The sequence below is a fragment of the Hordeum vulgare genome, chromosome 6H (assembly GCF_904849725.1).
Source record: "Hordeum vulgare subsp. vulgare chromosome 6H, MorexV3_pseudomolecules_assembly, whole genome shotgun sequence".
Lineage (NCBI taxonomy): Eukaryota > Viridiplantae > Streptophyta > Magnoliopsida > Poales > Poaceae > Hordeum > Hordeum vulgare.
Window position 1 is genome coordinate 75706532 of NC_058523.1, and position 14658 is coordinate 75721189.

Sequence of the window (14658 nt, forward strand, 5' to 3'; positions counted from 1 at the left end):
ATGATGAGTTAGTTTGGTTTATTGTTTTTGAAGCTAAGACCAACATCCATCTTGGTCTAGCCTTTTTGAAAGGAAAAAAACTCAGTAACATACTGGGCATAAATATTTGTGTTAGAACCTTTAAGTAATTCCTAAATCTTCCTAGGGTGCTTCCCGTGCTGAAAGAAAATCTGAACCAATTATTATCTGACAAAGATGAAAGTAGAATGCTTATGTTCTTTATTCTTTTTCATTCATGCTTTTCCATTTTGATACTTCCCTTGCATCGAAAGAGTGCTCTTCTTGTTTGGTAGCTTTGCTTGTATTTCTGAGGTTTGGTCAACTTAATGTTTTGCCGGAATGTTGATTCATTTCCGTCCCGTCACATTTCAAGCGCTCCATATGTCCACTTTTTAGTAAATGTCATGCCCAAATTTTCTCTGTTTTAGGAAATGTCGTCTGACGACGAATTCGTTATGTGCGAATACTGCCAAGACATGTGCGGCCTTTGCGACACGCCTTTCCTAGTTGATGATTGTTACGTCTCCAACGTATCTATAATTTTTGATGGTTTCATGCTATTATCCTGTCAAACTTTGGATGTTTTGCATGCCTTTTATATATTTTCTGAGACTAACTTATTAACTCAGTGCCAAGAGCCAGTTCCTATTTTTTCCATGTTTTTGACCCCTTTCAAAGGAGATTTTGAAATGGAGTCCAAACGGAAGAAAATCCCCGAAAAGAATTTGCCGTAACGGAAGAAGATCGGGAAGCTTGAGAGCCAAGGCAGGGGAGCCTCAGGGGCCCACAAGCCCCCACCCCACGACCTGGGGGTAGGCCGCGGCCCACAGGCTTGTGGGCCCCCGGGGCGCCCTCTGCCCAAGGGGTTGCGCCTATATGTTCCCTAAAAATCCCAACAAAATCAAGAGATCATCGAAATCACTGTTCCGCCGCCGCAAGCTTCTCTCTCCGCAAGATCCCATCTGGGCACGTTCTGGTGCCTTGCCGGAGGCGGGATTCGGACACGGAGGGCTTCTTCATCAAGACCATGACCTCTCTGATGATGCATGAGTAGTTCACCATAGACCTACGGGTCCATAGCTAGTAACTAGATGGCTTCTTCTCTCTCCTGGATCTTTAATACAAAGTTCTCCATGATCTTCATGGAGATCTATCCGATGTAATCTTCTTTTGCGGTGTGTTTGTCGACATCCGATGAATTGTGGATTTATGATCAGATTATCTATGAATCTTATTTGAGTTTCTTCTGATCTCTCTTATGCATGATTTAGTATCCTCCTAATTCTCTTCGAGTTGTGGGTTTTGGGTTCATACCGTGCGTTGACCTCACCCAGTGACAGAAGGGGTAGCGAGGCACGCATCGCTTTGTTGCCATCAATTGTAAAAAGATGGGGTTTTCATCATTGGTTTGAGATTATCCCTCTACATCATGTCATCTTGCTTAAGGCGTTACTCCATTCGTCATGAACTCAATACACTAGATGCATGCTGGATAGCGGTTGATGTGTGGAGTAATAGTAGTAGATGCAGAAAGTATCGGTCTACTTGTCTTGGACATGATGCCTATATGTATGATCATTGCCTTAGATATCGTCATGACTTTGCGCGGTTCTATCAATTGCTCGACAGTAATTTGTTCACCCACCATGTTATTTACTATTTCGGGAGAAGCCTCTAGTGAACTCTATGGCCCCCGGGTCTACTCCACACTATATTTTCAGCCTTACGCTTTTTACTTCCCTGCACTTTCCACCTTCAGATCTCACTTTTGCAAACAATCTTGCAGGGATTGACAAACCCTTTGAAGTGTTGGGTGCAAGCTTGTTTGTGTTTGCGTGGGTACTCTGAACTTGACGAGACCCTCCTTCTGGATCGATACCTTGGTTCTCAAACTGAGGGAAATACTTACTGCTCCTGTGCTGCATCAACATTTCCTCTTCAAGGGAAAAAACCAACGCAACCCCAGTCTCCCTCAACGTGTCTATATCTGGCACTGTTGTTTGAGAAGTAGCAATGATAGGTGCTTCAGCATCATGCTGGATGAGGACTTCGAAGTTTATACAGTAAGTCACAATGACAAGTCTTTTTTCGTTATTAAGCATGACTTATTTTGGTTCAACTTATAAGTTTTATTTTTTACTATTCCACTAGCATATCCCCTGCCATGCAAGACATTATGTGTTGGATAAGATTGGTTTCAGTACTGAAATAAATATGGAGGTAAAGATAGTTCACTTGAGGATAGAAGATCATTATACTTTTGCCGTAAAATTGTATAGTGCAGACACCTACTCCTTTTTTGAATGAAAAACTTGGGTAGCACTATGCAAGGCTTATGCATTTGAGCCTAATATGCTTATCACCTCTGATATTCGTCCAGAAGATGAAATTGAAGGTAATATCGACATCTGGGTCGATGTGCAGACGCCTCCAGTTCTACCATTATGTGAGTTTCTCAACCACATTTATTAAGTAATTTATATTGTTTATTTAAAAATAGTTGACAACTTATTTTCATTCTACAAAAAATGTACGGAAAATGGTAGACAGAACCTATTACTACAATGATGAAGCAGAATTAACTTGTAAGGAGAAACATCATCTTGTCTGATTTATCAATGATCTTGAGAAGTACAATAGCTATCAGCAAACTCGCCAACATTATGGTCAATATGTGCCACTAGTGCACGTGGTGAACTACGGTAACATGCATGGATATTGCATGGTATGATTTTCTACTATTACGACATCCATGCATATTTTGCATAAATTCTTGTAAAACTAAACTAAATTGCTAGCTACAAAGCTAATACTATGTTTTTCAACAGAAAATCCTGGAAGATTGTGTGCCTCATCTGATGTTACCAAGAGGTCGCGTTGATGTTATGATGATATGACCAGCATGGCCAGGTCAGCCTAGGTTTCTGATTTACTCCTATTCATATCAGATTTCTAAAATTGATGAAGTCATCACAATCAAAGATTGGAAAAAATGTATGGTCTATCTTATAGAGCTACTTGGAAGCAACATTGTGTGTAGGCCAAGAATTGGAGACAAGATGATCTCCATTCTCCATAATGGAGAGTGAGGGCCTATCTTGTTTTATGATGTTCTACCTAAGCAGAGGAGTAGGTCCTAGGAGACAATGTGTTATTATGTGCTACAATGTGATGATGTGCTACAATGTGCTAATGTGATGATGTGCTACAATGTATTAAATAGTATTGGTGGTAATGACTATACTGATTATTAGCTATTTCCGAGATGATGTGATGATGTGCTACAATGTGATAGAGTTGACGATGATGATGAGGAGTAGTTGTGATTATGACCAGTGACCAACTTTTGTTATACGATGTCTCATTGACTATGATGATTACTTCTACATCACTATATATCGCTATTTTCGAGATGATGTGATGATATTTTATGAAACTATTGTATAGAATATGTATCACTTACTTCTACATCACATATATTCTGTGATGTAATGTATTTTGTAACCTGTGCAAATATCAGAAAAGCAAAAAAAATTCCTAATATTCATAGTAGTGACGCACCACATAAAAGTGCTCGATTAGTAACCCACAACAGTGGCGCACTTCTGGGCCTAGTAATGACGCACCATGTGGTGCGCCACTGTGATGTAGATTAACAGTGGCGCACCAGGAGTGCGCCATTACTTTTTATTAGTAGTGGCGTGATAATATTGGCTCACCTATAGTGCGCCATTAATAGGCAAAATAGGTGCGCCACTAATAGCCTTTTTTCTAGTAGTGCGGGGAGGGGGTCGCCGGTGCAGGGCAGGGGGCAAACGGGGAGGGGGTCACCGGCGCTGGGCAGGGGGCACACGGGGAGGGGGGTCGCTGGCGCTGGGCAGGGGCACATGGGGAGGGGGGTAGCTGGCGCAGGGGAGTTGGGGCTGGGGAGGCGGCCGGGAGAGACTAGGTGGGAGCGGGTCGACAATGCGAGGGAGGTGAGGCTAGGGCGGCGGCCGGGAGGGAGCAGGTGGGAGGGTGGCGGCGGCCGGGAGGGAGGTGGGGCTGGGCAGGGGGCACATGGGGAGGGGGTGGCCGGAGCGAGGGAGGTGGAGCTGGGCGGCGGCCAGGAGGGAGTAGTTGGGAGGGGGCGGCAGAGCGGGTGGTAGGGTGAGAGAGAGAGAGAGGGGGTGGAGCGGGTGAGTGGGGGTTGGGGTGAGGGGACCGTCGGTCGTTAAAAGCGCATGGGGGAGCCCTTTGCCGTCTGGGGGCGGAAGGCAAAGAGGTGGGGGGTTGGGGGTGGATACGACCGTTACTTCCCAGCCCTTTGTCCTCTACCTTGAGTTTATTTGTCGTCTGCCAGCAGACGGCAAAGAGCTTGCACCTCTTTGTTGTCTGCCTTTGGGCTCTTTGCTATCTGCCAGCAGATGGCAAATAAAAGGCAGATGGCAAACAATCTCTATGCCATGAGCCTTCTCTTTGCCGTTTGCCAGTTGTAAGCTGACAGCAAAGATCTTCTTTGCCGACCGCCAGCTGACGACAAATATTAGGCGCATGGATGATTTTCTGTTTCCAGTAGTGGATGGAGTCACCAACGAGGAAGACTACGACCAGTACGGCAACCCAATGAGGGGAGATGACGATGACGATGAAGTATACCTCAAAAGAAAATCAATACTACATTACCTAAGAAAGATTGTACTCCATGGAAAAGGAAAAGTCACAATGAGGGGCTCAATTAGTCTTTAGCGAACCAGAAGGGAAAGAAGCTCACTCAAAAATGAAAACATCGACGCTGAGGAACCGTCATCGGTCAAATGATGTAATATATATGTTCCTATTTTGTGTACACATTTAACCGTTATGCATGGGTCAAATGATGTAATCTATATGTTCCTATTTTGTATACATTCTTAACCGTCAAATGATGCAATATATATCGCCTTAGTTATATGCATTGTATCATCCTCTCTCCGATCCTGCTATTGGAAAAAAGGAAAATAAAAAGAAGAAAAGAAAAGGCAGAGAAAATAAAGGAAAAGATAATAGAAGAAACAAACAGGAAAACTACTATAGGTACTGCTTATAGCAGTAGCGCTTTTCCGAAAAAGAGCTATAGCTAGTCGAAATAGCAGTAGTGCTATTTGGAGAAACGTGCTATAGCTACGTGTGGTAGTAGTAGCGCTTCTTCGATAATCATGCTACTCCTATCTTGACTTAACCCCCAAATCTTCTTCCCGCCTCTGCTTCTTCCGCAAAATCCCCACTCTCTCTTCTCCCCCTCGTCTCCGCCGGAGACTGTGCCCTCGCCCTCGACCTTGCCGCGCACTTGCCTGAAGCGCCGGAGCCCTACCCTCGACCTCGCCGTAGTCCTGCCCTCGCCCCCAACCCCGGCGCTCGCCCCCGTGAAAGTGCAGCCATGCCCTTAATCGAGTTTTGGTGTTGATGACAACACATACATAGGAAACTAATCTTATTTGTTGAGTGTATCTCAGGATGGGTTTTAAAGTACTCTTAGTAGATCGAGAATTATGTGCCAAGGTGGCTTGAGAAGATCGGGACTTATATGTCAAGAAGGCTCGGGATTGAGAAAAGATGATGTAGCCTATCCTTTAATTTACTATTCTTGAGCATAGGGATCCCGCACTATTCAGCGGGGATCACGGGTTTTGCGATGAAATTGCTCAAACTACATCTCTACTTTTCTGCTCATACCACATCTCCACTGCTCTGGTTTGAACTCAAAACAGAACCAATGCCTCGAACATCCGTCTTCCTTCAGACGTCCGAGGGCCGGAAGCCCGACTACTTCGGAAATCCGAAACCATATAGGGGAGCCAAATCTCGGAAATCCCGCTCTCTCCGGACGTCCGAGGGTCGAACGCCCGACCACTTCGGAAAACCGGAACCTTGCACCAGAGAAATCCAGAGTCAAATAACTCGGACTTCCGTCCTTCCCCTGTCGTCCGATGGGCGGACGTCCGACCGCCTTCGGAAATTCGGTGCCCTTTAACAGAGTCGTACTCTCGGACATCCGGGGTCGTCCGGACGTCCGGAAACCGTCGGACGTCTGACCACTGTCAGACTTAAGTGACCCCAACGGTTATTTTAGTCTCCCCACTATATATACCCCCCTCCCACTTCGTGAGAGGGTCCTCAACACAGCATGAACACTTACAAGAACACCTTCTTCCTCACTCACTCTTGCCTACATCCAATCTTAGATCCCAAGAGCATTTGTGAGCCCGTTTGAGTGTTGTTCCAATTAAAAGGTAGATCGTCTCCCTCTACTCCTCTCCACCAATGCAATTTGTGATTTGAGAAAGTTTTGAGCAATCCCCGTGATCTTGTTACTCTCGGAGGTTGGAGACTCCTAGGCGGTAGGAGTCTTCGGAGAGGAATCAAACCTTTTTGATTACCCCTTGAAAAGTTTGTGAGGGTTTGGAAGCCACCTCAAGGCTTACCACTAGTGGTTCAGAAACGCCTTCGTGGTGTTGTCTCAAAGGAAGAATAGGGTGAGCCTTCGTGGCGTTGGTGTGCCTTCGTGGTAACATCCGCCCCTCTAACGGTGACATAGCTTCCCTCCAAGGAAGTGAACACCGGGATACATCCGCGTATCTCTTGGAGTTTTGGTTATCCCTAACCCTAACTCTCTACTTGTGTTAATCCTTATTACGTACTTGCATTAGATTATAGTTTACCTGTTGCCTTACTTTACTCTAAATAGCTTACTCTTTGTCTTTGCAATTATTAGGCTCACTCTCATATTCTGCACCATTGCCTAAAATTGCTAAGTAGCTATTAAAATTTGGAACTGTACCTATTCACCCCCCTCTAGGTCCATCTCGATCCTTTTAAATTCGTATTAGAGCCTCATGCTCTATTCTTGTGGCTTAACCGCCCTAGAGAGAGATGGACGGGACTCCCATTACTGTAGCTCAAGTGGAGAAGGACGGGACTTCCACGAAAGTCAGGTACTTCACCTCTGAGGACGTAGAACGGGCCCTTGCCAAGCAAAAAGAGGAGCATGATGCTTCTCTTGAGGCCTCGGTCCAAATGAGACTGGCCTCATTAACCACGGGGACAGCCACGTCTCCGAGGGCCTCAGGGCAAAATGTGCCCGGCTCTTCATTTGGCCAACAACCTCCAGGCAATAACTAAACCAGTGTTCCATGGCTTTATGCTAGATCTCAAGTTGAGAAACCTAAGTACAATCCTGGAGGAAAACCTCCTTTCCTTGATGACCATTCTGATTTTGCTTTATGGAGAGTTGGTATGCAGGATCATGTTAGGTACACCAATGATGAGATGTTGGACATCCTCGAGCATGGCTACCACCCTGTAGATCCAAGGTGCCTCACTCCCAGAGAAACTTATAACAAGCATCTCAACGACACTGCGATCATGTGCATAAGAAAAGGGATGAATGACAAGCAACGGAGACCTTACATACACATCACAAGCGCCAAGGAACTGTGGGATAGCATTACAAGGACCAAGACCTGTACCTCGACTCTTTGCACTACAAGGAATATGCTAATACACGACGCTATATTTTCGTCGCTACATCGTCACGGTTTTTAGTTGACGACGATCTCACGACGAATAACCAAGCGTCGAAAACGGAGCGTCACAAATGAACAACAGCGACGTATTGATCAAAATCGTCGTAACCTTTACGACGATTTCTGGATTGTCGTAACCTTTACGACAATCCTAAGTCATCGTTCGCAATATAACCAAGTCCTACGTGGCAAAATTACGACGAAATCAAAACATCATGGTTGAAATCAGCCCAACCCATTTCAATTGATCACATGGGCTGGTTTTATTTTTTTGGGCTTTTTCTTCTTGGGTTTCTTTTTGGGCCTTAGCACATTTATAGCCACTTTTAGTTTTTCTTTTTCAAATTTTTTTTGGACCCTGGCCTTTTAGTGCCCAAATACATTTGGTCCAGTTTCAGTTTTGGCATTTTTTCATTTTTGAATTGAGCAACTTTTTTTTCAGAACTTGGTTTCATTTTTAATTATTGGGCCTTTTCAACCAATTATTTGTCCAATATTAAATGAGCACTATTTCATATTCAAATCAATAAAACTCCAAGTCACATTAAAATCATCCATCGTATAACATTACATAATACATCTTTCAGATTTACATAACACAATAACTCATCTTATTCACTGTTGACAATCAGATACCAGTTTTCACAGCTGAAGCATCAACCCAAAAGAATCTCAAAAGAAATTACAGAAATTAGCACTTGCTGTGAAGAAGTCATCCTGCTCTTGCTTCCCCACTCCTAGTTTTGCATCCCTGATACCAGCTTTTTTGGGCTCTAGTATACCTGCATCCAAACAAAGTAATGTATTGTTGAGGCGCAGGAACTAGATGGCAATGCTAAATATTAAAACGTCTTTCGAAGAACAAAATATCATCTCAGGTGAAACTGTAGTGTAAGTTTCAAAAAAATATGACGCGGAAATAAAAGAAAATTTTTAGATCTTCAGTAATATGAACTAACAGATATACTCTCGTTACCAAAGTTGGCGAGAAAACTGCTGGAGATTAATCTTCTCTGGGTTCTTTTAGAGTAGAATAAAGATACAGTATGTGATGTGAGCCTGTTTATGGTGGTAGCAAATAATAGAAATTGTTGAGCTACATTTGATCAGGTAGCATAGCAAAATAAAAGAAGTGCAGATTTTTTGAGCTAGGATAGCAAACAACTGACAACCAAACATAGAGAAAGACTGCAATACATGTTGTTTCTGATAAAACAGAAAGACATTTAAACAAAGAAGAGATGTAGCAGGGAGCCATCACATGCATATATAATATATACTCCCTCCATCGCATAATGTAAGACATTTTTTTGACACTACACTAGTATCAAAAACATCTTACATTATGGGATGGATGGCGTAGGGGATAAATAAATGAGCTAAGAGTCAGTATATAACTTGGTAGCAAGTGATTTGGTGCGCTCTCTAAGTAAAGAGCACGACTCCTACTAAGAGAGGACACCAAACTTGTGAGCAATCTTATCCATAAAAATATAAGATCCAACTACTGGCGCCAACACGTCAGCCAACTACTCGCGCCAACACAAAGATACACGTCAGCCAACTATAAGATCCTATGATGGTGCACGAAACACTGTAGTTGTCTGCTAACGGGCAACATTACACACGTCAGCCAACTACAGTTTGTTGTGTTGGCAATTTTCATTATTAGTTGTGTTGCATGCACTTTTTGTTGGGTTCCACAGACACATCATGCATGCAAATAATAGCAGCCACTTTATTTTTTTTTCCAAACAGAATAGCAGCCACTTTAGCTTCATTCAGATTGATTGCAGTTCCAGCTAGATTCAGTTAAATTAGTTGCGTGCCCATGACTCCTGACCCATATAGCATAGTGGCATGCAAGATTGTGAATCTGGTACAACTACCAAATTCTCTGAATTCGTATAAACAATTTCTGCTAGTACCAACCAAACCAAGGATTAGACAAGAAAAATGAGTGTCTTTTCTGCTAATCAATATACTATTTCTTTGCTGTCACAATGATTGGTGCCAACTGCCAATAGGATACTTTGCTGAGTAACTAATTAGTGTAAATTGCTAATGTTTTTTGGTTTTTGTTGTTACTGTTGCAGTCAATCCCTCGGACGGTGATGCTGGACACCAAGACGAGGAGCAACCTCGTGCAGTGGCCGGTGGAAGGTTGTGGAGACGCTCCGAACTAACTCCACCAACCTTGGAGGCGTTACCATCGAGCACGGCTCCATATTCCCACTCACCCTTCATAGTTACCGTCGAGCATACTTGCTATGTGAATGTGATTCACATTTTTCCAGAGAAATATTAATTTAGATTTATGTATTTGCAACACACCATGTAAAGGTAAATTTTAACAAGCCACGTAACGCATTCTTATGAGAACAAAGTAAGGAGAGCTCTAACTAAAATGATCTAGAAATAGTGGCGTACTCAAACAAAAGCTTGGAGGAAAAGGATCCAGGACTGCTATCACCGAACCATTCAATGTTCGAATGACCTTCTAGATAGGTTGATCTGAAAGGGGCAAGCAAGGTTCCTCTCGAGATCCACATATGGTACTACCAACTAGCAGTAAACCGGAATATCCTAAACAGTGTTAGAAAGCTCAAACTGAATAGATAATTCTCGCACAACTCAAAGCAAATTGCAGAGTTCATATTCATGTACAAGCGCATGTTCATTCTAGATAGAGACAAGAAATGTGTGTGTGTGTGTGTGTGACTCGAGATATATATAGTTGACTGAAATGTGTGTGTGTGTGTGTGTGTGACTCGAGGTATATATAATTGACTGGAACTGTATGGGCTTCTGTATGAAACCGTGGTTGTTTATCTACCTGCAGTTTTGTTGTCTTTTATTCAGCAAAATACAACCAGTGCATGGTAGTTTCTCACATTGTCAGGTTGTCACAAAGACACGACGCTAGGGCCGGTGCGTCATGTCTGAAGGGTGGGGTGGTGCCAAACACGGCGACGACGATGTGGCCGGAGGTGCGTTCCACGAGCTTGTGCCCGTAGGCCATCGCGGCGTACACCAGCGCCTGCTCGTCGTGGGACTCGCCCTGGTACTCCACCAGCTTCGCCGCCGGGTTCACCGTGTGCTCGACGATGGGCACGATGGTGTTGTAGGTCGCCAGCGCCAGGAACAGGTCGCGGGGATGGCTGGCCTTGGCGCCCGTCCCGTCCTTGAGCAGCGCCGTCAGCTTCGGGTCCGTCTTTACCGCGGTCTTCGGTCTCAGAATCACGCCGTCCGCTGCGGGTCACCCAAACGGAATGTCCCATCAAACATGGATCAGGTTGTCTGCGGAAAACAGAAACACTCGCGCAGCGGAAGTCAACGAACATGAATAAAAAGCATATATTCATATGAACCTGGCTACATCAAGCAATTCTGCCAACATGTAATGGATAAACGAGAAAGAAAAACAGATCCATCACGCTGACTCACGAGCATCAAAATCCAGGAGTCACGGCTGAATAAATGGAGCGATCAGCAGATCGAACCGGATAAATAGCTCTAGCGAGAAGTATCTATAGCAGACACTTTTTTATAAATATGAAATTATATACATTTATATAGATATGTTTCTCAAAGAATAAATTGTAAATATATAACAATCATCTATCATGTACAGAAAACGGACAATAAAAGGACAATTATCAGTTCCAAAAGAGATAATCAGACCCAAGTTTTTAAAAGTAATGTGGGTCAGACTGATATTGTACGTTATTGACTGACTCACATGAGATGGACATGGACAAGCTATATGCATTTTTATTTAGAACAGTGTCACACTATTTATATTACTTTCACAACAGAAACAATACAAGTTTTGGTATGATTGTTTCAGATTTTTATGCATCGTCACATGATTCATTTGCAACACAGCAACTGTCATGCACACCCAAGTTCTGATCCGCTTTAGGAATTAAAAGAACTCGTTTTCTGAATTCTTAGCATGCATTTTTTCAGTCATTTGCTAGATACTCAACATCCTGTCCAGGAGTAATGTTGGATACTATATTCTTTCAGACATTTGCTAAAGGAACGAAATTTGCAGATTGATGTTGATTTTACCAAATAGACACAGGGCCATCCAACAGATCCCTTCATGCGAAAACACGAGATGAAACTCTAAGTGCAGATATGTGGTAGTTACCTCGCCGGCAGCTTGACCTCGGGCATGCGACTGGCGCCAGCGCCTGCGCCAAGCTCTTGCACGATAGACTCGAGCGCATCCTCTTCCCCAGCTTCAACACACACGGGGGCCCTGCACGCGCGTTGCAGCTCCAGTGACATGGATTTTCATGCAGGAACACGTCGCACATCGCCCTCCTATGGCCAACCTGTTTAGCACAGGCAAACAACAGAAGCAAAATTAACCAATCACGGATCGAGCACCCCCAACCTGGTCAGCACAGAGAAACAACTACACCACACTAGTATTAGTATAAATGTTCATTTGTTAATTTTATCTGGTGATCACAAGGTGGAGTACAAGTTGGAAAGACTTTTCAGTTTGGCGCTTTCCATGTGAGGTCCAGTGGATAGGTGTTTCACATCAGAAACCTACATACGTGCAGACTGAGACTTCCAGGACACTTGGCAATACATATACACACTACAAAATTTAGTCAATCCAAATTAAATGCTACTCATACATAGTACGGTGGTTGGTTCGTCAAATGCTACTCATACATAGTACTTCCTCCGTCCGAAATTATTGATCGCATAAATTAATAAAATAGACGTATTTAAAATTAAAATACATCCAAATACATTTATTTTTATGTCAAATATTTCTAAATAGAGGAAATATATATTTCGAAGTTAACGGGGCTAAAGTAGAGGAAGCTCTTGTATATCGTCGGAGCACCGTTGCATTCCACCGACGGTTAATTGTCGCTGATTGCATCATACTAGATGCTAATTAAAGTTAAGTGTCTATCAACACTCGCGTCACGCCTTTGTTTATGCTGGGTAATGATCGGTGTCACATGCTTACAGAATCAGAAGACAGGAGAGCGTAGACCTAAACAATGATAATTTCACACATCTTCCTCTTCCGTTCTAATACTTCGGGCAAACTTGGGGACTTGCTTGCTAAGCTTTCTCAATCGACCTATCAAAAAACAAACAAGTTCCCGGATCAAGACATGGAAGGAGAAGCCAAGCTATCTGACCTTGTCACTATCAGCGGGGGAGTGAATGTGATCTGCACGTACAATTAATCTCGTTTAACCCAATTAAGCAATGCACACGTAATTTCTTGACGCCTGCCATCTGCGTACCCGTGCAATTACATGAAAGATGATGGTGAGCTAGACAGGACCAATATGTGCAAGCCTAAAATTTGATGTTCTTGTGTATAAGAATTCTGAACATTGCAATAAAGATAGTTGTGTGTTGAACCAGTGAGGAGGTTGGGAAAATTGTATAAGGAAAATTTATATGCCCTAAACTGAAAAGGCAAATCATCTCCTGTGTAAAATAAAACAAATTAAATGAATTGACTTGGCATACACTTGACATAAATCCAAATTGCCTACAGAAGATTTGCTAGCATGGCACGAGCGATGTAAAGTTGATTCGTTTACAGAGTGTCAACTATTCATCATTCGCCCAGGTTCGTTGGCATGAGATGCGATTAGACTTGTCCACTAGGAGAAGGGTGGGTAGCGCGAAAGCCACCATCCATCATCCCAGATCCATACCCAAATAAATGGTCAGAGAGGGTCTCACCTGAGAGGGCCCTCGCTCCTCGATCCGGGCCACTGCTGCCGGCCGTCGCCTTCGCGGACGGATCGTCGAGTCGACAACGGCGAGGCGAGGAGAAGGCAGGGTGGGGACGGGGTCGTGTGGGGAAGAGAGGAAGGAAGGAACTGGGCGGGTCAGATGGTGGAGGAGCTACACGGGGGCGGAGAGCGGCCGGCCGGCGGGTGGGAGGCCGGAGCTCCGACGGGGAGGAGCAGCCGAGCGGGTGACAAGAGGAACTGTGGCGAGGTTGTCGCGGCCCGACTCAGATCTGGCCGTGGCCGGACCTTGTCGGCTCGATCTGGCCTGGCTCCCTCACTAGCTAGGGTTTCAGTGTGGGGAGAGGGGGAGAGGAAAAGGAAAGAGATGGAGTTGGACACGGAGACGGCACGGCCCAACTCTCACCGGACGATGGAGGAAAAAGGCGCGGGGGGTGCCGGTTTGGCGCGTGGAATTTCACGGAAGTTTCGGGACCAAATTTTTTTATAAGAATTTGAGGGAAGTTTTGATAGTTATTTTTTAATACTCCCTCCGTTCCTAAATATAAAAGTAAGTTGAAAAAAATTGCCCAACTGAAAAGTGGTATAAAAAAACAGTTCAATACATGGATGAGGTGGGATAGAATGGACCCACGAGTGACATGTCAACATAGTTAGAACATGTTACGACATTTTTATAATCGTCGTAAAAGTTGTGACGATCTCATCTTATGCGGTTACGACGTTTTTGACTCACATCGTCGTAATTTATATGTAGATTTGATCCCCTCGAACGGTTTACGACAATCTCGGATGAAATCGTCATAGATTTATGACGAATTCATCAACGACGTCTGAAAAAACATCATGTATGAGCATATTTCTTGTACTGTCGGCTTGCTCAATATGAAATTGCCAAGGGGCAATTGCAGAACTTCTGTATGGAAAAGGGTGAGTCTCCCAAGCAACTGCTAGAACAGCTCATGACTCTCACCGCAGACATTGAGTCATGTGAAGACATTGAGTCATGTGACTGTGACAAGACACAATATGGTTTCAACCTGACCAAGAGATTTCTCGTGGACAAGTTACTCCATGCCATTGCTCCATACCACCATCAAATGGTATGGGACATAAGGCAGCACCATGGGTTCAAAGAAATGACACCATATGACACCATATACACTTTCCAATTATTTGCAGAGTCAAAGGCAAATGCAACAAAGCACCTTGCCATGCATGGTACTTCAACATCAAAGATCAATCTTGCTTTGAAACCCAAGCATGAATGTGACGAAGAAGAAAGTGAAGAAGAAGAGGGTGATGAAGACTGCGAAGATGGTCATGATGCTGACTCTGATGAAAGCCCATCTTATGAGGAC